Here is a 24,609-nt window from a genome sequence, read left to right on the forward strand (position 1 = left end):
ATCGATAATCGTAATCGAATCGAATCGTGAGGCCAGTGAAGATTCACAGCCCTATAGTGGGGACATGCAGCAGCCGGCGAATAGCTCTGCTATGTGACGGACAGCAAACAGAGCAGGCTGTGCCACACCGGCAGCAGGGAAAATCAGCTATTCACAAGACATAAATACAGCATTTCACATGCCCTGATAGATCAGAGAAGGATCAGTGTGGACCTTGAATGGTGAGACTCACTTTAACTTATTGAGTGCCAGCCACTTTTGGAAAACGGATGCTCCCAGTGCCAGCCCTTTCAGAGCGTTTTCAGTGATAACTCAAGACCCACAGAATATTGTGTGATATTACTATGTAAACACCGAACACGCCCAAAGAACGATGAGACTCTCTTGTATCATCAGCAAAAAAAAGTTTATTGATATCATTTTCCATTCTTTAGTTATCAGCCGGAGAAGATAGGTTGATTTATGTTAATGACATGCCAGCGGCAGTAAAATGTAAACTTATTTTGTATGCTGATGACTCTTCCCTACTAGTGTCTGGGAAAGATATCCATGATATTGAGATCACTCTTAGTAGGGAGTTAGAAAATGTAAGGGAGTGGCTCATTGACAACAAATTGTCACTGCACTTAGGCAAAACTGAGTCAATTCTGTTCGCCACTAAGCGTAGGCTGCAGAAGTCGAGCAAGATAAAGGTTACATGTGAAGGTACTGAAATCGTCTCACAGGCTTGTGTTACGTACCTTGGGATCACTCTGGATCAGTCTCTCTCAGGAGAGGCTACTGCTGAGAAAATATTATCAAAAAGTGCCAGTAAACTCAAGTTTCTGTATCGCAGAACAAGGCAGTTTGATATTACTATTAAAAAACTCCTTGTAACGGCACTGATACAGTGCCACTTTGATTTTGCCTGTTCAGCTTGGTACAGTGGTCTGAACATGAAATTACAGAAGAAGTTGCAGGTTATGCAAAATAATATAATTCGTTATTCACTGAATGTTCCTCCTAGGACACATGTAGGTGGAAACTAATTCAAAAAGGTGGGTATGTTGCCTGTTGAGTTTAGGATTGAACAGCTAAAGCTAAACCATATGTATAACATCATCAATGGTACTGCCCCCATGTATCTGGGCTCACAGATAACAATGGTCCATACCCAGCATGGTCACAACACCAGGGCTAGTGTGCGCTCATGCAAGGTACCACGAGTGAATAGTGTAGCAGCTCGAAGCTCCTTTTTTTATACTGGGTCCTTGCTGTGGAACAGCCTTCCCCTAGGTATCAAGCTGTCAGAGTCGAGAGGTGTCTTTAGAAGGCAGGTCTGGGATCATCTTTGGAGTAAAGTGGCTAGCTAGAGGACAGGTTTTGCCGCCAGCAAAACAGTGTTTTTAATTCGTGATATTGTTGTTTTTGTTCTTGGATTTGGTTCTCTGAAATTGTTGCCGATTTTCATGTTTTTGTTTTGTTATTTGTTTTAATGATTTTAGGTGTCTGGTTACGGATAAGAAATGGTATATTGATTAGAAATTGTATATTGATATGACTGACTTTTTACATGTTATGTGTTGTGCGTTCTGTCCTACAACAGCAGGGACCATGTTGGAAATAAGTGTTCTCACTTTAACATGTTATCCTTTGCAATTTTCTTTTGTAAATTATCTTCTCTATATCCATAAATAAAAATCAATCAATCAATCATTTCACCAAAAACAGACGTTTCAAACTAGAAGCTGAGATAATGAGCCTTTTGTGAAATGAAGCATTTCAAGCACATCACTGACTCTGAAGCTATTATTTTCTGATGTAGTGACATGGTGTAGTTGTGTGGTGCCCTGCGTGCCCCACTCCCCTCAACTGCAAACTCCTCCTCCGTGGGAGTGTCTCTGGTGGCTCTGCTCGAATCTCTGTTACCTGCGTCAGGCGACAAATCTCTTCCTGCTGGAGCTGGGATAAACTCATCCCCACACTAACACACAGCTTGCATGCTGGAGCTGGGAGAAACTCACCCCCACACTAACACACAGCCTGCATGCCAGAGCTGGGAGAAACTCATCCCCACACTAACACACAGACTAACGCACCCAGCGTCTATTTTCGGAGCGCTCCGCCGTTTTTGTGCGCCGGCTCCCAGCGCGACACCGAAAAGCCAAACCGGACTGCTGAGAATGGTTTGGCTTTTCGGTGTCGGGTGTCTCCTTTTCTGGCGGCTAATCGTGTGGAGAAACTATGCAGCAGAGACAGAGGGGCTCAGTTGTGGGAGCGGATTGGCTGCTGTTCGCAGCTAACGTTGGCTCCAGCCAGAGCAATCTGTGCCGCATGGCTCCAGCATGCATCGGTTTCTCTTTCATCACGGCTTCTTTGCTGTTTTTCCTTGCCTTTCTCTGGTCTGGAGAGCGCTGTCGCCACCTAATGGGTCCGTAAAATACTTTATACACCTTCAACATGCCCCATATTTTTACAGGAGATGCATCAGGCTTTGATCCACGTCCCACCGTCAAAAAACGCAATTGACGACTTTAGTCGTCATTGGCACTCTACGTTACTATTTGAATTGGCACTCAATGAGTTAATTAATAGGGATGGGCATTTTAAGCAATTTAAATACTCGAGTACTCTCCTTATATTATGAACGAGTGCTCGAGCACTCGCGCGGGGGGGGGGGGGGGTCTGTGTGATTACTATGGTAATGACTGAGCAGGGGTAATTTGCTGTATATGGGGCTGTTCACACATAACATTTGCATTTTTGCATGGAAAAAGCGCTACCTGGAGCATTTTTTGTCAATATCACAGTCAGTCCCTCTGACTGTGATATTAGGTGACGCTAAGTGAACATCTAAAGCCTACCTCAAACAGTATCTCCGATGGTTGGATGGATGGCATTAGCGCTTTGGAGCAGACAAGTTGTGAAACAAGCGAATGCATTTCCAATAGCCTACATGTCCATTGTCCAGCAATGTCAGGTTATTGTGTAGTATCATCCCTTTTGCTTTATGATCACTGTTACACTAACGTAAATCCACGGATTACAAGGTCCGGTGTTCTGCCAAAAAGTGAAAACTGCCCACAGTGCCCAGTGTGATTAACGTTACAGCTGCAGCTAAATAGTGATCACCATGAAGCGATTGTCTCCCAAAAAGTGATGTCTCCCAAAAAGTGATTCTTTCTCCACATTTCTTGTGACTACCGTTATGGGAAACGACAGTGTAGTCAGTAAACTAGCGTTACTGCAAAGTTTTGAATGAGTTTTATTGGGCGTGCGCTATGAAGAAGTGTGCGTCTCCTTCGGGAGCATATCTTCAGCCACCATTTTCGGGATGAGCTGGAAAACTTCCGGTTAAAACTTTCAAAATAATGTTACTTAAACAAAAGTAAATAGCTTATTGATGCACGTTGGAGGAGAAAAGGTATTTCAACGAATGAAGCAGCAAACCTTGTATCAAAATACTCGTTGTGATGTTATATGGCGTGAAACTGTAGCTGTAACGCATTACTCAAAATAAATAAGGTTACGTTACAATAAGCGTTTTATTTTGAAAGCAACAAAGCGGACGATGTTCTTGTACATTCTGGCTGACTTGACGCCCGTGCAGTTCATGCTGCCAGATTCACATAACGATGCGTGCGTAGATCTTCTAGACCATTTTTAAAGGGGGGGGGAGTGGGGCGAGTACCCGAACAACAGAAACGTTACTCGACTACTGACGTTATGAACGAGTGCTCGAGTACCCGAGTACTCGCGCCCATCCCTATTAATTAAGTGATGGAGAAGCCTCCATCTGTCTTCCTTTATTTTTTATCCCTCTTGGTGTTGTCAAGCATCCCACCCCCCCCCCCTCTGTGGTATCGAAAAGTATTGATATTTTCCTTGGTATCGAAGTAGAAATTCCAGTATCGTGACATACAGGCCCCTATCGTTGCATCCGCCTATAAACTGCGCTGCCGTGGGTAAGGCACCCCCGGAGGGTATCAAGGTGCATTCTACGCGAGGCGTCGCGACGTCTTGCGCATTATTGCGCGGGGTATCAGTGGAGGACATGTGCGCTGTGGCCTCATGGGTCCTCCCATCACACGTTGTTAGGTACTACAGTCTTGATGTGTCCGGGTCGCTCTTCGCGTGTGCGGTCCTGTCAATTGCTAGACGGTGGTGCCGTTGTCACTCCGATGCCACACGATGGGGCATGGGCAGTTGCCATGCATTCGTTGTTAACCTACGCCTCTCAGGGTCGCTCTGGGGAGTGCTCCCTGGAGCAAGGGTGGTTGAAGTTGGCAATATGTGAGAGCTTGAGTTCGAAACGAAGTAAAACGTTAGGGTTGTGCTACAACCCAGGTTTTACGAGTGAGAACGAGAGCTCTCACTACCCAGCCTTGCTGCGTCGATGCGTCGATTGTGCAGTGAGCTGGATGAGTGGAAGTGATTTGCATGATGGCGGGCGGACGTGACACAATCACAGCGATTGCTGGGTGCCGCGCCTTTCTCATGCATACCATGCCACCTAGTGGTGGATGGTTGGTTTGATAAAAAAGGTCATTTTTGGAGTAAAATTAGTGTTCGTCCAGTGGCGCTGCTCTGGCAGCGATATGGCAATATGTGACAGCAGCTGGTGTCAGGGACCGTAATTCGGCCGTGGCCGTTCTTCACAGCAGAGGATCAAAGTTTTTTTTTGAAAAAATGTGGTTTTGCTTTTTTTACAATAGTACAAAATATATTATTTGAACTATCCATTCCATATAAAATGAAGACGTTTTGGGATCAGTAAATAGGTATATTTAGCGATTTAAAAAATCAAGATTTCAGGCTTCTTGAGTCCTAGCTGAGGGGGGATTTTCATTCATTTGCATGTGGCGTTTCACTGGCTATGTCTGCTATTGTTCCGAGTTTCGGCCAATGAGCCACATCTGTTACATGGGGGCGGGGTGCAAAGCTCTGTTTACAAGTGACTGACAACCCAAGCAGAGAAGCGAAACATGGCCGTCTCCAGACAGTTTGGCTGACTTTCAAATTATATCAAAACAACCACTATTGCAATTTGCAATACATGTCCCGCAAGGTTTCTGAGATTAGGGGAAAGTCTGAGCTGGCGTTATGCTAAACCAAACATGGGGAGGAGTTGCGGATTTGTTTGGCGTTAATGTTAGCTGTTGTGTGGTGGCTAGCTGGTTGTGGCCTACCTAGCTAGTAGTTCAGCAGGCAGCGGTCCACAAGCTTGTTGTGACCAAAATCCCCGCATTTAAAGCACTTCATACTCCCAGAGCTTGCGTAAACCATAGAGAACCTCATGCATTACTCAAAATGAAACGTCCAGGGTTTGTGTCTCCAAAAGCAACCGCTAACGTTACATGCAAGGTAACGTGAAGCTAACGTAGCTAGCAGCTAGCTACGTTAGCTTGCTGTAACGTTAGCGTTATACAGGTTAAGAACTTATGGAAAAGTCATGGAAAGCCCTAACGTTACGTTTTGTTTCTGTTTTAGGACTGTGCGAACATATAGTTGTGGATAGATGTGTGTTTTAGCCATAGACTGTATAATATAAATGTTTTAGCACGTTTTGACGTGTGGAGTAGTCGAAGAGTACACAAAGAAGCAAAGAAAGAAGTGAGCATTAGCACAGCGCTGCCGCCATTTTGGCCCGAAAATCGTCCCCTTTTGCGTGGTGTCATCGTCATGGGTGCATGGCCGTAACTAGCTATGAGGACGGGGAGGTCCGGACCTCCCCTAATATTTCAGCCTGCAAAAAAAAAAAAAAAATTTTTTTTTTTTTTTTTTTTTTTTTTGCAGGCCAGGCCAGGCCAGGCCACTCACTGAACAGCAGGCCAGGCGCCGCCTACTGGTTTACTAGTGGTTTTATTACTTTATTCAGGTTTAAAGTGGGTGCATCTCATTGTAATCATGCATGATGCCAATTGCCAAGCTCCCGAAGTCAGGTATGCAGGTGGCTATATGCATGGTTTCAGTTTCATGACCCAATAAGTAACAAAAAGAGGTGGTGTAAAGTTAAAAACAACATAATATATTTTATTTTATTTTTCAATCGTTCCTATCAGGAATAAATAAATGTCCCTCTGTATGTTTTTTTTTATTATCGATGATGACTTTGTGTGTTGTGTACGGCTTGGGTTGTGTACCTGTGTTTGTAGGTGTCATTTTGATATGAATTTGGCTAAAACAGTTTGTGTTTGTTAGTTACAATTATGTTGACAGGAGAGCTGAGCAGGTGGTGACATGAAAGAGAATATACTGAATAATGACATCACAACAGTATAATCCTAATGTTGATTTAAAATGATATATTACTCTAAATATGGCTAAAAAAGGGGGGGGAAAAAACTCAATTTTTTTTCGGCGGCGCCCCCTTGCTGGACCTCCCCTATTTCGGAACCCTGGTTACGGCCCTGCATGGGTGTCTCCAAAATGGCGGGTTTCTTGTGTGCGATTGAAACTCTCCAGCGTTTCTTATCAATAAGTTCTTTGGCGGGACATAAACCATAGATTATTCGCCTATTTTCACATCAACTGTAACAATCAATGAGGGGAAACACGGGAAACACACACATCTCTTGTTGAGAACAAAACTTTAGCGTGCTAGCGAGGCCTGCTAGCCACGGTGTGTGTGTGTGTGTGTGTGTGTGTGTGTGTGTGTGTGTGTTTTTATTTTTGTTCAGCACCTCCTGTCTCTTATCAAATCTTTATTCATATTATATCCTATTATTATTATTATATAAATGAAACCTTTATTGCCCCTCAGGGAATTTTCTCTGCACAAGGAGCCCAAAAAGAACATAATAGGCACACATGTAATAATAATTACAATAATCCAGATGAGAGTGATAAAAGCATGGATACCTCAAAATTAGACCGTGCGTACCCCATTTGATAAGATTTTTGCTTTCAGATGTTTTATTACAGAAAGTTTATGAAACCCATCACCTAAACAGTAGGCTATTACATTCTATCATTGTCTTACTTGTGGCCAGTGTCCCAGTGTGTCAGAGTGAAAGTGATCAGCTGTGGGGAGTGGTTAATTTAAATGAGGAGGCATTGTTCACTCCCCCCTTGGCTGGCTGTCCCAGGTGTGAAAAACTTCTCAAACTTTGAGGGCTGATTTCTCAGTTCCTGCTTCCCAGAGTGTGAACAATCAAATAAGCATATCTCCTTCAAATTTTTTCAGATTACAATGTGTGACACATCATTTGAAAGCTTACAGTCTGCCATTTCAGAATCTGTAAAAATCTGAAAAATGCCCTCGGCCTAATTGAGGGTCAAAAGGCCAGCTGGTGTATGTGAGAGCAAGTTCTTCTACTCTTTGAGAACGCCGGGGTCCGCGGCCAACATTGCTGTCTTTCAGCCAATGTAGTGGGCTCACTTTTAAAGCCAGAGTGAAGATACTGGTATATCCTCTGAAACTAGAAGGCCTAAGGCAGGGGTATTCAATTAGAATTCAGAGAGGTCCAGTTCGAGAGAATTTCCTCAAGCAAAGGTCCGCGACATCGTAATGTCTAACCTGCGTTATGATTCAGTGCCATATAAGTACCCTAATAGTTGTATCAATGTCTGTATGTAGTCAGCCACAAAGAACAACTCGTTAATTTCAACAATTAATATCTTAATATTTTCAAGTAAAGTAAGGGCTGCATTTAAAAAACCCCCACATATAGCAGAAAGCTTTTGGAAACGCATCTTAAAATAAAGTGCTTAAGAAAAATTTAACAAAAGTAGCAGCTTGAGCTTCCCTTGTTCTGGTTTTTGCAGTCTCAACCAAAACAATCTCAACATATTTGAACAATTGAACAGCTTTACACCTCTTCTTCTGTTCTGAGAGTAGATGACTTGCTGACTAGGAATATTCATATTTAACCTGACTAGTTGATGACTAATTTCACAAAGAACACATCCTTGTTTCAACAGACTAGCTAACCAAGAATACACTCATATTTAACCAAACTACCTGCCTGAGGCCTGTACTACAAAGCAAGATTTAGGTTGATCCTGATAAGTTTGGGTTTAAACCTGGTTTAGCCGTACTACAAAGCAAGTTAACTTCTTACCGACATATATTTCCATAGCAACTTATGCTTCACACTTAACCTGGTCCGCAGCAGGTTAAGTTGCAAGGATGAGATTAGACCTTAAATACACCGCCCACGAACCAATCGAATCAGCAGTTTGGAAAAATGGCCAACCCCTTTCTGGACGAGTTTCCCATCGAGGAAGGAGCACGAATTGTAATGTTGAATTAATCAAGGACTAAAGCCTTGCACTTGTTGCAGGCTACATTTTAATTAAGCCCTACTTACCACTTTGGAATATGTTTTTATATATTCATTTTTGTGCTCTCTAGTAGCCTAGATACGTTGTTTGACCCCGCTGATCGATTGCAGCTGAATAGTGAGTGGAGAAATATCACTAAACCGGCATAAAAAGGTTACATAAACGTCTCCAAAGCGCACGGTGCCGTGTGCGCAACGGAGCTCAGACTGACGTTGGGTTGGAATTGAAATGGTCATAGCATACATGCTAGAATAGCCTACTACATCTAAGCAATTTAATATGGGATCACCTGCACACAGGCGATCCCATATTAAGATGATTCATATCTAGGCTACTCCTGCATTTTGCAGCTGCAACTGTGTTGCTTTTGGCCTGTATGATGTGATTGAACTTCATATTTCCAGCATCATTATATGAAATATGGAGATATGCGACTCTGCTGACAATAGCCTATATATGTGACCACAAAATAGGCTAGGTTTTATCAATGAAAACTATGCCCGCATCGTCTCAATTCAGTTCAGCAGTTTTCTCTTTTATATTAGGATATCATTATTTTATATATGAATTATTCGATCAGTGCAACCACACACATAATGAGTGATAGAGATCATTATTCATTGAGCATGCGTTTCTAAATCTATGGTCTAAATAGGCTTACAGATTGTGGAAATTTATAGACTGAGATTACACATTTACATTTACACTCGCAAAAAGATGCTGTAGGAGACAGAAATCGCTGATCAAAGTAAATCAAATGACTGATGTGAATACAAGCGGCAGCTTTAAACAGTCTTTCAGCAGACTATATCCAACGCTGATTTTCATTCTGACATAGGCTACATTAAATATCCGCTAAAAACTCTGATCATTGAATGAGGAAATGGGTGTGCCTGCCGTGTCAACTCAGCTGTTCATAATGTGATTGGCTAGCGCACCTCTTTCGCATGGACGCGCGCCTGTGCACGAGCGAAAAACGTGCGCGTGCACACGCAGATCCCAGATAAATCCAGCTTCAGTTATCGAGTAGAAAACCAGCGTCGTAGTATCGTTAAACTAGATAGCTTTGATCCTGTTCAGTCAAACCAGATCAAAGTGACAGATCGCGGATCTGTTAAGATAGCTTCGTAGTATAGGGCTCTGAACTCATTCAAACTAAACCAGGCAAGATTCAACCAGACTGCAGCCTGTGTGCAGTTAGTTGTACTGGGAAGGGGGGAGGGAGGGAGGGAGACAGACAAGACAGACAGACAGACAGACAGACAGACGCGCACACACACACACACACACACACACACACACACACACACACACAGCCGCTTTTAATAAGTGTCTCGCAGCAGATCAGACATACGGGTTTTGAACTGGCGTGGGGAGGAGAAACATGAACAAATCTGTCCATTCTTTATAAAAAACTCTGTTCTCTCCACTTTTCTCTTTTTAGAGCACGCCATACTTCTTGTGTCTCACCTATTCCTCCAACGTGTCTCGGTTTTCTCTCCCCTGTGTGTGTGTGTGTGTGTGTGTGTGTGTGTGTGTGTGTGTATCGCTGCTCACTGACACCAGCTCTCTGAGAAGCAGAGTGGAGCGCTGCCGCACAGAGGAATCTTGAATGGTCATTGGCCGAGTAACGTCACGTGAGACTCTAAACCAGTACCGTACATGCTAGAATAGCCAGAAAAGCTGCGCCATTTAAAAATAGAAACACTTCAACATTGAAGAAGAATCTCAATATAATAACAGCTTATAGGTCTGGGTCCGCATAGGACGGCGTCTCGCTCCGGACTCGGACCACGGTCCGCCTATTAGTGACCTGTGGCCTAAGGCATCCATTGGTACCAAACATGGCCTGCTTGCTGTGAGCATCGACTTATAAAGATGGACGCCATTCCATGGTTCCATTAGTGAAGCCGCTGCATGTTAGATCGCCGCCCTGACGGCTGAATCCAGTATTAGGTCACAAGGCCCGCCTCCCCATGTTAGTGGATGGGAAAATTACAACCGAAATAATCACAGTATACGTCAGATAATTTTTTTCCAAAGGTGGTTTGTATCATTTTAGATAGTCATTATCATGCTAATGCCTGTGCAAGTGGTCATTTTTCTGATCAGTTTGTTTTTAAGTAGTTATTTGACATATAAAAAGGGATAAAAATGGATGATTGACAGCTGTGGCAGCCAGTCTCAAGCCGTCATTGGCCGGACAGACTCTTCACAGTATAGAACTAGCGTTGGTTTGACATAGACAGGACACAGTGCTGCTTTGTGCTTTCATCATGTAACGCTGCCTGGAGCGAGGTCTGGGTGGCTCTGTGTGGACCCGGGGCGGACCCGGGGCAGAGGCTCTTAACACGGGTAGTGGCTCCCTGGAGGTCGGGGTGGCTGTGCTGGCTACCAGACATATCAATGGACCGCAATAAAAAGAACATTGTTTTGAGAAAGGCACGCGAGGAATTAACGTTGGTTGGGGACTGAAGTAAGTTCAGAAAATATGTGTTTTAGTAGTTACTCCAGCTACGTTAGCCACTTTCGCTAGTCGGCTGTTTTTCATTATTTATCGGCTTAATATTACTATAACTTAACAACCGATAACGATAGCTGGAATAACACAATAATATACACATATTTTCAGAACTTGCCAGGTTGTCAAACTGCCAGGAAATGTGTTTTATAAGATGGGGCCTAGTACGCAAGCACCAGCCATGAGCTAATCGCTAACCCGTTAGCGTCACATAAACAGAGGTTTTATTTCTGGTATTAAAGCAACAAACATTTTTATATGGATATCTCAGAGAAATGCTTTGACTGTGGGGCTGTTCCTTCTTCACAAGCTCCTTTCTTAGCTGTTGTAAGGATATACGGTAGTTAACAGAGACGAGACTAGGCAGCTAGGCTAACGTTACCACTGAGCTATATTAAATGGAACATTACAGCAGGCTGCCCTACCCACACTATACCAGTAAACAACGTAGTGTAAAGCGTCAAGGTTAGATTTGTAAAACCAACATTTACTCCAAAAGGAATTAAATCATAAAGTTAATCAAAATGCCACGGAAACATTGGCTAGCTTAATCAACACAGCAGATCGGATAATTTCCCCAGTGAGGCCGAGAGCAGCCTCCACTTCCGGTCCGGGCTGAGAGCACAGCAGCCCGGAGGAGAAATCTCCGACAACCAAAATCTGATTTTCGTACAGGCGTCATTTTGATAAACTGATCTCATAGTGGGACTCTTCCTGGTTACTTTTGGCGAGACAAAAAATATTACAACTTAAAGTGTTATATTTACAGAGCTAGACTGTGTATAAATACACAACGCACTGTGCGCATTCTAGAAACAGCATCTCTACATAAGAAAGTTCAGAGGGGCGGGGAGCCCACAGAGGTTCTAAATCAACGGAGCTACTGCGCAGACTCTGGTTCACTGATTTTCACAGGATTTTGGCTTCAATAGAGCATACAGGGAGGAGATAGGGACACTCTCTCCATTCATATATCTCAGTGGCTGTGAGCATCACCGGTTTAAACTTGTTCAAAAAGCATAGAGGCATTGTATTAGCGGTTAGGGTTAGGGTTATAGAGGCATTGAGGAATCTGACATTTGGGTCATGACTTAATGACTATGAAAGATGTGGGTCGTGAGCCTAGACCAGTTGAGAACCACTAGTGTAGACCATAGTGTGTGTGTGTGTGTGTGTGTGTGTGTGTGTGTGTGTGTGCAGGCACGGACTGCATAATCGGGCACGTCGGGCAAATGCCTGGTGGCCTGGCCTGGCCTGGCCTGATTTTTTTTTTTTTCCGCAGTCAGGCCACTCACTGAACAGCAGGCCAGGCGCTGCCTACTGGTTTACTAGTGGTTTTATTACTTTATTCAGGGTTAAAGTGGGTGCATCTCATTGTAAAATTGGACTCTGCCCAAATTGGGCTTCAAACAGCCCAAATTGGGCTTCAAACGGCCCAAATTGGGCTTCAAACGGCCCAAACCTGGCTTCAAACGACCCAAATTGGGCTTCAAACAGCCCAAATCTGGCTTCAAATGGCCCAAATTGGGCTTCAAACGGCCCAAATTGGGCTTCAAACGGCCCAAATTTTTCACCGGCGCCATTCGGACACGGGCACACGCGTCGGCCCGTATCGGCCTGGCCTGCTTGGTATCTAATGCCTGGCCTGAATTATGATCCCAGTCCGCCCCTGATCATCACTGATGACATCATTAGCTAATTTACCTGATTAGAAAATCCAGCTCTGTCAGGTCACCTGCACGGCACGGGTGCCCTTTACACACCCTGAAGGTTTCAACCCGACCGCACGTAAAACGGCATAGCTGTGGCCGAACACAACTTGAAACAAAAAACAAAGTCCACATACTCAATTGTATCCACCTTATTTTTAAATGCCCCGCTGTAAAAATAATTATGGGTACAAGGTCCGGTTTAACGTGACATTAGTGCAAGCTGCAACAATCAAGTGAGTCACGTTAACCCCCCCCCCCCTCATCCCAGCGTCTGAGTTTTAACGAGTCGTACTCCGGGGGAGTTGCTTGTCACAATAAATAAGTCTGTTTGATGACTTATTTGAGGGAATGTAATAATTGTATCTATCACATCCGCTATTTCTGTTGCTCTTTTAGCAACTCTGGATATTTATCGACGAGATTTTTGCCAAGCTGGACCTGATTAGTGATTTGCTCCGTTGGCCTGCAGCTTTGAAACATTACAGACGGGTGTCTAGCAGTCAGCAACAAGGCTGGGAGGATTACACCGGAAGAAGCACCCATAAGGCATCATGGCAGGTAGAAATAAGGTGGATATATATAGAAGCAGAAAAAAAGTTTCACATAGAATAACAGACACAAGACAGCAACTTACATCAGACAATTAGCAGTGTTCAGGAAAAGCATATGCATTCAGTGATCAAATAGTCCTTAATCCTCTTTTTATAATCTTCCATGTTTATAAAATAATCTAGTTTAAGGTGACTCTGTAGCTCACACCAAGATGAGAAGCTTTGGCCTTGCAGCTGTTATGAGTATTTAGTTAGGATAAAACAGAAGCTTGAATGTTACAAAAGGCCCTACAGCAAAAACAAAAAGTAATCAGTGACTGCAATCTTACTTTTCTTTGCATATACACATACATTGTTCAATACATTGTTCATTCATTGTACATCAATTGTTCAAATGTTATCTTTATTCTGTATATTCTTGCTACTGTTGTGTCAGCTAGAATTAGCTAGACATATTTTCTGTGAAGCCCTCTGAGACATGCTTGTGAATTAGGGCTATATAAATAAACTTGACTTGACTTGACTTGACATTATGTAAACCATTTTCAGTTTTATTTACTATCATAGTACACATGGGCCCAAGTGGTTTTTACACAATTTATTTCAATATAGCTGTGTTACAAATAATACATCTCCAAAAAAGAGTGAAATACAGTAGTAATAAGAACAATGAATACACAAACTATTAATATACAGAGCTTAATTCTTTTAGTGTTGGAGTCAAGACCACCTAACCTAAGACAAGACCAAGACCGAGGGTGGGCGAGACCAAGACCAAGACCAGACCATTTTCAAGACCAAAAAATAAAAAAAAAGACCATGACTCTAATGATGGCTTAACCTTTACACCATTGCTCTGCTAACAACGAAATAAATCATTATCTAGGAATTATACTAAAATATGAATGGCTGTACAGTATAGTGACAGAATGCAATCCTTAAATTGATCTGAAACACCATATATCACTGACCTTCAGAGAGGCTCAATCAACACAGTGGGCAGAAAGTGTAAAAACGCCTGCTAAATTATGACTCCCCCGGTCCATGAATGTGAGGGGAGTAGTGGCTACAGCGGTAAAAACTTTCAAACTGCAAGGTTATTGGTTGCTTGAAGGAGGGATTTTTACACCCAATCACAGTAAAAAAAAATACACAGGCAAGGAATGTCAATGTAGCTGTGGTCTCGGCTGGTCATGAAATAAAATCCCGAGTCCGGCTCGAGTCCGAGACCATCAAAATGTGGTCTTGAGACCAAGACCGGTCTCGAGTAGGCCTACTCCCTCTGTGGCATGCGACCTATCGTTGTTTTCAGCTCAGTCCAATGGTATAGCTCATTGGTATCAGTACTTCGATATAGCCACCAGATGGTGACAAACGCCTGTACTCGCTCCAGGGATTCAGTCTGGCTGTACTAAAATGGCTGAGATGCCCGCTGTTTATGTCAAGGATCCTTCCTCGGCAGGACTTGTCCTTCCTAGTCACTTCCTACCTCTGTAGGCAAGTCTTCCTCACATTGGAAGAGCAAACATTTGGAACAGGCTAGTGAGTGTGCGATTGCATCATGGTCACAGGTACTTTTAATAACATAAATAATACATAAATACATTTCTAGCTTATTAAGAAACAATTGGGCATTAAAACATTTGCTGGCACACTACAGTGATAACATTCACGAATGACAGAAGATACTTATTGTATTTAAATGTGTAAATTTGCACACCTGGCAATGTTTTGCTGATTGCCATTTTTAAAAGACCTAGCCGGCAGCAATCATTTCATTCGTGCTCATAGAATTGTGGGTAATTCATGTGTGCCGACTGCTGAGTGTACCCATGGGCATCCTCAAATTTTTTCGCTTCTGAGGACGCTGTCCTTTGTAGGATTGGGACATTGGAACCGTAGCCTACTCCGGCGGGCTCCAATGACGTAACATCCTTGAAATTCAGCCAAATGAGCATCCTTCCTTCACTTTGAGAAACGGTGACCGTTTCACAATGTTAAGGATCCTTCCTTGGCAGGATGGGTCTTCCTACAGAGGGCAGGCAAGAGTCCTTCCTCGCTGGCTAGGAAAAACCATGGAAGGACCCATCCTGCTGAGGAAGGAGCCTTAACATTGAGAAACGCAAACGGAGGCACAAATACTCTTTCAAACCTGCAATAGAACCCTGAGTAAGCTTTTTTTAATGCCTTTTTTGGTGAAAACAAGCCTTGGTGAAATATTTTGGCAAGAACATAGATTTTTGTTATGACTGGAATTAGAATGTTTACTGCTTCTTTTCCCATAGTTTTCAGTGATACCAAGAGACGAGAAAATTATCCCTTTGATCATAACTTATATTTCACCCATTCTTGAGAATTGGGACAAAACAACTTAAATGACTATCAACACACCAATTCCATATTTTTTGGTGAACATTTATTTTTAAAATATTTTAACTTCTAAATGTGCCCTGTGCCAGAAAACACCCTTGTCTCAGACAAGAATTCAGAACTTCAAACATTTCTGGTGACAGTTCTAGTGGGCTAAAAATCGCATGTGGCTCCTTTGACTTCAGTGCTGTTTGATGCTAAGTTTTTTTTTGATGCGTTTGATTTTTGCAATGTTATGGAAGTGAAAGAAGGCCTTCCGATTCTTTTTCACGGTGGTGCTACTTACCAATGATATTGATTACAGTTGTTACCTGCTTTCAATATCTACATTTTTTTGTCCATTTCTAGAGAAATAATTGCCAGTCTGTTACAATGCAAGCAAGAGAAATAATCAATATAGTGACCACATTAAATGGTCTGCTTCTCTTAGCTCTGCTGGTGCTGGGTGAAGTTGTAGTTGCTGTATGTGTTACTGTTGTTGGTGCTGATGATGTTGCTCTAGTTACAGTCTGTGTTGCAGCAACAGTTGTTGCTGTTAATACTGTTGTTGTTGTTGTTGTTGTTGTTGTTGTTGTTGTTGTTGTTGTTGTTGTTGTTGTTGTTGTTGTTGGTGCAGCTGTAGTTGCTGTTGTATTTGTTGTGGTATTTGGGAGAGCTGTTAAGTAAAAGAAAACACAGTTGAAACATAACTCAGTCTTTTTGAAAAATGATTTTGAAAAAGTAACCAAACACACTACATTTGGTTACTTTTTCAAAATAATTTTTTCACTCCCACCGAATCATGATAGCAGCTATTAAATGTTTAATCAAAAATAATATTCCATGTGGTTATAACCAATCATGCAATACATTTTTTAAATTACAACTACACATAATTACAAATAATATTACAAATAATGTTCCCAATTGTAAGAGTTGTCAATAAAATGTGGGGTGAAGTGATGCATGACAAGGACACTTACCTGCACTAATACTGCCTGGGATGACATTCATGGATATAATTGATGTATTCATTGCCATTTTGAAAGATTCCACTAGACTGGTGGTTGTGGGAACCACTGCATGGTTGTTAAAGATCACATTGTTTTCCACCTCAACAGAGCCAGGGCTGGTGAGAGAAATGTTGGTCAGTGTGGAATATTTTAGTAGCAATCATGAATCTCTGAAACATAAGCATTTCTGAAATTGTGTATTATTTACCTAAAACGTGTCACGATGTTTCTCCGGAAAATCAGTGGATACAGACTGCTGAACGCTGTATTGCACTAAAGAATGGGGAAATGTGAAGATTAGTTTGTTTAATGTCTCTAAATAATATTGAAGTTTATCTAGCAAGTTTCAGGAGCAGGGCAGCACCTCTCCTGGCATTCCTACTGTTGGTACTGGTGGTTATTATGATAATGAATTTATTAAGTTACGCCTAGCCTAAGGGCCAACAATGTTAGCTCTTTACACAGTTAACCCCCAGCCCTAATGTAACAATACGATTTATTTCCCTATTGACGTGAGTGGAGCTTACTTACTTGTGTTTGCAAGTTATCTCTGTCTAAGCAGGAGTGACAGGTAAGTTACAGGTCGTTGTGTTCTGATTATTGATCACCCGCTACATGGCCCGGCGTGACTTGTTTTGAAGCGTAAATATGTTTTTTTTACGTGATTTTCAGAAAACGCTTAAAAAGTCATAAAAGTGTCTGGGGCTTTAAATAATTTAAGTTTTGTCGTGGAAAAACTCTGTCAGAATCCTGAGCCAGGTCAGGGGGGTTTTGAGTATACCAGAATTTTCCGTGCATACACCAATTTGTTTTAATCACTCTTTTTTAACCCCTAGAAAAATGTGTCATCCCTGCGGCCGGTAGTCTATTGTTCCATGCAGTTCGCCTGTTGGCTTCCTCAATCAGTGTCATCAAAATCAGCTCTTACGTCTCCTCTTGTAACTTAGGATGATGTCATTTCATTTGTCTTGTCTTTGTCTTTATTTAAGATCCCCATTAGCTACAGCAGAGCTGCAGCTATTCTTCCTGGGGTCAAACAACTTGCATAGTTTCAAGACATCAAACAATTTGCATAGTTTCAATCACATACAAAATTTACATTCTGTGTAAAAAATACATTTTGTACAAACGGTACAGTTTTGGATATTACATACATACATACTGTACCTTTGACGAGAGAAACCTTCACCCCATATGGTGTCAGCATGCCAGTAAGCCTGCTGTACTACACCTATAATACTAAACACTATCGATGAAGCTTAGTAAACAGTCAAAGTGAATGGGAAAAGATTGTATTCTAAAAAGTAAGGAAATGATCAAGAGCGTAGCCGTGTAACACCAACCCTCTCCCTCCTCTTTCGCTCTCGTACCCCCCCCACCCCCACCCCCACACACACACCAATCCTATTGTCTCTTCCTCAGTGTTGTTGGGCAAGTTACTGAAAATTAGTAATTACTGCAGTTAGTTACTAGTTCCTTCTCTCAAAAAGTAATTTTATTACTTTAAAGTTACTAGTTACCTAAAAGTAATTATTTACCTTTTGCTTCGATTGTCTTATCATTGTCTTATTGTCTACTGTGTGGGACAAGACTGTCAAAATTGTATCTACCATCCATTGTACCTGCATGGGATACTTGAACATTAGCTTATTGAGGAGGCTCATAGCCTACTCAAGGTCATTAGCCTCTGGGGCTTGTAGCCTACTCAAAGTCATTAGCCTCTGGGGCTCTGTAAGTAATTAATTAGATTACTAGTTACTGCAAAAAGTAGTTAAGTTACAGTCAATAAATCGTTACTCCCAACAAATCCATTTACATCTGTTTTATCTCAAGAGAGGAAATGATTGTATTACCTCTGTTGTAAGATTATTAGCCAGTGCTATGTATTCTGGGGACTGTGGGTCGTTGTATGCTTGGATGAAAACATGGTCAATAGCAAACAGCAGAATCAGGAAGCCCTCATCTCCTTGTGGGGGATCAGTTGATGCTGTAGTTCTGGTAGTGGCAGGGATGCTTGTGGTTATCTGTGCACTGGTAGCAGCAGGAATAGAAACAGCAGTAGGGGCTAAAGTTGTCGAAGTGGTTGGAGATGATTCTGTTGTTGCTGCTGAAATCTGAAAGTGGAGAAATAATGCAAAGTATAGAACAGGGGTGCCCAATTACACCGGTCGATTGTGATCGACCGGTAGATCACAAAGGCTGTGCTGGTAGATCGCCTTCCCATTCATAAAAATCAATTTAAAAGAGAGAGAGAGACGCGAGGCCTGCAAGTGGACAGGCGGACTCTCCACTATATAGACGGTTTTCACCAGGGCGCAACCCCACAGCACTTCCTTTTTCTCAGCATTCGGCAAACTGCAGAAATATTCACTCGACATCGTTACTTTAGTTTTCGCCGCTCAGCTGTATAGACGGTTTTCACGGAATGGTCACTTGAATTTTTCTTTTCTTTTATGTCCAAACACTGCAACAGGAAGTGAGTGGGGGTTCAATTTAGAATGTTTTTGTTGTCAAGTTAAAACTGTCTATAGGATGAATGGAACCGTGTGCGCATCCACGTGACCAGTAACTAAGTCTGCAGCTGTCAGCGGAAGCGAAACATGGACATTATGTCCCAAGATAGTCTCTCAAGCCAGACTGTCTCTTCTACATTCTGCAAATGCATTATATACAGTCTGTATACTTCATGCCTGCAGAGCCTGGTCAAAGGAAGTTGGAAAAGAAACCGGAGGAAGTTCGAACCAATGCAGGTGATTGGAGTAAATACGAGTGAATGCCTCGTATTTCTCCAGATGTATTACAATGAAGCAATTCAGCCTTCTCGTGTGCGGTGAGTCTTTCTGATATATACAGTATATATATATATATATATATATATATATATATATATACATATATATATATATATATATATATATATATATATATATATATATATATATATATATAAGAATATGGCTTTATTAAATACACTTTTATAAGACACTTCCTGGACTCTTGGTTTTCATTAAATTTGGTTTATATAAGCTGTTATAATTATTATATAGCGGATGAGGAGTGGTGAAATTCCATTCTACAACAATATATATATATATATATATATATATATATAAATAATGTACAGACACACGGTAATACGGTTATAATGTTATGGCGATCACTTACCATTGTGCTGCTACTGAATGTAGGCATAGTTGATGGTGTTGCAGATGTAGTTGTTGGTTGTGCTGTTGCAGTTGATGGTTGTGCTGTTGTAGTTGGTGGAGGAGCTGATCCAGTTGTTGGTGCTGCAGCTGTTGTGGTAGTTTTTGTTGTTGTGGGAGCTGCTGTGGTACTTTGGGCAGTTCTGCTTGGAGAAGCAGTTGTAGTTGTTGATGCTGCTCTTGTAGTTTTGGGAGCTTTGCGAATTGGGGTAGAAACAGCTGTTGTACTTTGGGCAACTGTACCAGTAGGAGCAGCTGTAGCAGTAGCAGTAGGAGCAGCTGTAGCTGTAGGAGCAGCTGTAGCAGTGGGAGCGGCTGTAGCTGTAGAAGCAGCTGTAGCTGTAGAAGCAGCTGTAGCTGTAGGAGCAGCTGTAGATGTAGGAGCATCTGTAGCAGTAGGAGCAGCTGTAGCAGTAGCAGTAGGAGCAGCTGTATCTGTAGAAGCAGCTGTTGCAGTAGTTGTAGGAGCAGCTGTATCTGTAGGAGCAGCTGTTGCAGTAGTTGTAGGAGCAGCTGTAGAAGTAGGAACAGCTGTAGCTGTAGGTGTAGCTGTAGCTGTAGGAGGAGCTGTACTGATGGGAGCAGCTGTAGGAGTAGGAGCGACTGTACTGGTGGGAGCAGCTGTAGCAGTAGGAGCAACTGTAGCTGTAGGAGCAGTGGGAGCGGCTGTAGCTGTAGAAGCAGCTGTAGCTGTAGGAGCAGCTGTAGATGTAGGAGCAGCTGTAGCAGTAGGAGCAGCAGTAGGTGTAGCTGTAGCAGTAGGAGCAATTGTAGCAGTAGGAGCAGTTGTATGTGTAGCAGTAGGAGCAGCTGTAGCTGTAGGAGCTGCTGTGGCTGTAGGAGCAGCTGTTGCAGTAGGAGCAGCTGTACTGGTGTGAGCGGCTGTAATGGTAGGAGCAGCTGTTGGAGCAGCAGTAGCAGTGAGAGCAGTGGTGAGAGCCGTAGTGGGGGCAGTAGTTGCTGTATGAACCCCTGTATAAAACAAAATAGAAATTGGTACAGAAGTTGGAAGAACACTGGGGGCAGTGATAACTGCAGCTCCTGTATGTCATAATAGTGAAAGAAACGATTTAAAAAAAATCCTACTTGTTGCAACAATGGTTGATACATTCACTGGGAGGGTGAAGTTGTTCGCAGCATTCACTAAAGTGTTAGCCACATCAGTCATCTCTGGCATCGAGCTTGCATTGTTAAATGTCAGTTCAGCATCCACCACGATTGAACCCTGACTGTAAGATAGATTATTATTATTATTATTAGTAGTAGTAGTAGTAGTAGTAGTAGTAGTAGTAGCAGTAATAATAGTAGTAGTAGTAGGAATGGTGAGTTCTGATTTCATGTGACTTGTCAATTGAACATGGAAACATATTTAAGTTATTTCACGATTACCACAAAACAATGCCTAAAACACATTCACCAAGCTAATAAACAAAATGAAGTCATATAAATCTGGTATGAAATTAGCAGTTTCTGGCATAGGCTACATGTCCCATGTGAGTTAATAAACTTTTTTAACAATATTACATCCCAGCCATTGAGCCAAAAGAGAAGTAAGGCCAAAGCATCTTAGATCGCTGCCCTAGTGGTCGGTCCCGGTATATGTCACAAGTCCCACCTCCGCCATGTTAGTGGATGGGAAATGAGCCAAACTAAACAATCAAAGTACATGTCAGATATTATATATATAGGTGGTTTATCATGCCGCTATCAATGCCGCTATCATGCCGCTATCAATGCAGCTATCAACAGGGGCGTTCCCCAGGGATCGATCTCCGGCCCAATCCTATTTACCCTGTATATAAATAATATATCCTTACCCTTCGAGCACTGTAACGTCCATTATTATGCGGATGATACCATCTTGTACTGCTTCGGGACCACCCCTGCTCAGGCCGCTGCTAGATTGCAGACTACATTTGATGCATTCCAAAGGTCTCTGTTTGAACTCAAATTAGTTCTAAATTCAAAAAAACTAAGTGGATGCTGTTCACTAAATCCCCTGTCGTCGAAGACAGTTTTGGCATTCACTCGCTTCAGGGTGAACAAATACAGTATGTTGATTCCTATAAATACTTGGGCATTTGGCTGGACACTAAACTCTCTTTCCATGTACATATTGATTATCTGACAAAAAAGCTACGGAGAAAAATTGGTTTTCTGTATAGGAATAAGTCCTGTTTTTCGTGTCATACGAGAAAATCACTTGTTCACTCATTAATAATGTCTGTTTTTGATTATGGAGATGTACTGTACATGCATGCCTCATCCACCACCTTGAAGCCGTTGGATGCAGTGTATCACAGCGCCCTGCGCTTTATAACAGGTGATGGCTTCTGTACACACCACTGTATACTGTATGAAAAAGTGGGCTGGCCCTCCCTGTCGGCTCGAAGAGAGCAACACTGCCTTTTATTTATTTACAAAGCACTAATTGGAAAGCTTCCCCTTTATCTGTCTTCACTCCTTACTCAGAACAACACAAGTCATCATACCCGCTCACAGTCTCATATCAGACTGCTCATTCCACGTGCGAGGACTGAACTCGGAAAGACGGCTTTTTCTTTCTTTGCCCCTAACAAATGGAACAGACTCCAGGATATTTTGAAACTGGAACTCTTCATCCCCCTAGAGTCCTTCAAAGCGCACATCAAGAGTACCAAGCGCCAGGAGTGTGCATGTTTTATTTAATGTACTTAAGTACAGTACAGTATTTAATCTTGTCTTGTCTGTCTGCAATTTTGTTTTCCTGTATGTGTATTGTTGTACCAGGGCGCCCTTGTAAATGAGAGCCCGCTCTCAAGAGCCCTCCCTGTATAAATAAAGGTAAAAATATATATATATATATATAATTTCAGCTAGTTCTTATCACGCTAATGCATGTTCAAGTGCTAATTTTTTCTGATCAGTTTGTTTTTAAAGACGAACTGAACCCAATGGAGCCCAAGTAGCGCCATGGTCGGAGACGTTTCAGAGTCTGAAAACAAATCTTGTCTGAGATGACAGGGTTGAGAGGCGGGCCATAATAGCATGTTGATGATTTGATTTGACAATTCTGGGGACTAGATTTGTCATCGGCCAATCCTGGTGTGTTCCACCCCCAAATCGAGTGGGATTCAGCGTGTTGTTCAGAATTTAAGACAGTTAGCCTCCAGCCTGTAGATAGCGCTACAGCAGCTGGTGTAAGGTTGAGTTCCCATGTTACATGTCACGCCCACTGGAGTATAAAGACTTTGAGCAGCCCTCCCCTGGGGGAGAGACTGGGCAAGTAACACTTGGTAAGATCTTGTGCCTCAATTTGTTCTCTGAAATAAATACCATCTCAACTTTATAACTTTGTAATTATTGATTTGATAGCTTAGTCTCACGACACGAGTCAAAAACTATTAGAAATTAAACTGTCATATTTACAGAGTTAGAGAATTGTATATAAATACACTATGGAAAGCTAGCCTAGAACCAGCAGCTACGTAAAAACCTCAGTGCAGAGCGGGAACCTGCACTCCGGGCCCATCCACCGGCCACTACTGCACAGACTCTGGTCCCTAAATCTGCGTCATTTTGGCCTCCCTATAGAATTTTTCTTGTTTCCATAAGGGAAATATGCATACTGTGATCAGTGATGTCATTAAAGAAATTCTCACATTTCCATTACCAACCTAAGAATGAAACATGTATACAACATTGATAAATAACTTAATTTCTCAAACATAATATGAAAGTCATTGTTGTATACCTGAAGCCGTTCACAACAGATCGATTGAAAATATCTTGGTATTGTGCTTTGTAGACAAGGTCGAGCTGTAAAGATGAAATTGACACAAGCAATTTTAATGCTATCATAATAACCATGTCAGAATAAATAATTAATATTATGTAAGTAAGATCTTAGGGGTTTAAGAGACAGAGCTGATACTTAACTTTGTGTGTGTGTGTGTGTGTGTGTGTGTGTGTGTGTGTGTGTGTGTGTGTGTGTCCCCGCCTGTAATTTGATAATAAATGGTAAATTTATGAAATTAATGAAGGGACTTACTGCTGAAGTTATTGTAGCTGCCAAATTCTTGAACTCTGGTGAGTCTTTGTTTGAAAGTTCTTCTGTAAAGTTTAGCTGCAAATTAAATCCAAGCTTGACCTTTGCCTCTAGTAGTGGGGCAGTTGTGGTTGTAGCCACAGCAGCGGGTGTTGTGGTTGTAGTCACAGCGGCGGGTGTTGTGGTTGTAGTCACTGCGGCGGGTGTTGTGGTTGTAGTGGTGAGTGCCATTGTGGTAGCAGTGGCAGGTGCTGTTGTAGTTGGTGCCACGGTTGTCGTGGTAGGGGGAGCTTTTGTAGTGGTTAGTACTGCTGTGGTAGTGGTGGCAGGAGCTGTTGTAGTTTCTGGGGCAGCTGTTGTGGTGGTTGGGACTGCTGTTGTAGCCGTTTGGCCTGCTGTTGTAGTGGTAACTGCCACTGTGGTAGTAGTGGCAGGAGCTGTTGTTGTTAGTGGTGCTGCTGTTGTGGTTGTTAGAGGAACTCTTGTAGTTGTTAGGGCTGCTGTTGTAGTGGTCAGTGCTGCTGTGGTAGCAGTGGCAGGAGCTGTCATTGTTGTTGCTGCTATTGTGGTTGTTACAAGAGCTGTGGTTGTTGTGAGAGAAGCTGTTGTAGTTGTTTGGGCTGGTGTAGTGGTTGGCACCACTGTGGTGGTGGTAGTAGTAGCAGGAGTTGTCATTGTTGTTGCTGCTGCTGTTGTGGTTGTTACAGGAGCTGTGGTTGTTGTGGGAGAAGCTGTTGTAGTTGTTACTAGGGCTGCTGTTGTAGTGGTGAGTGCCATTGTGGTAGTAGTAGCAGGAGCTGTCGTTGTTGTTGGTGATGATGCTGTTGTGGTTGTTACAGGAGCTGTGGTTGTTGTGGGAGAAGCTGTTGTAGTTGTTTGGGCTGGTGTAGTGGTTGGCACCACTCTGGTAGTAGTGGCAGGAGCTTTCATTGTTGTTGTTGGTGCTGCTGTTGTGGTTGTTCCAGGAG

The sequence above is a fragment of the Poromitra crassiceps genome, assembly GCF_964638095.1.
Source record: "Poromitra crassiceps genome assembly, contig: HAP1_SCAFFOLD_97, whole genome shotgun sequence".
Lineage (NCBI taxonomy): Eukaryota > Metazoa > Chordata > Actinopteri > Beryciformes > Melamphaidae > Poromitra > Poromitra crassiceps.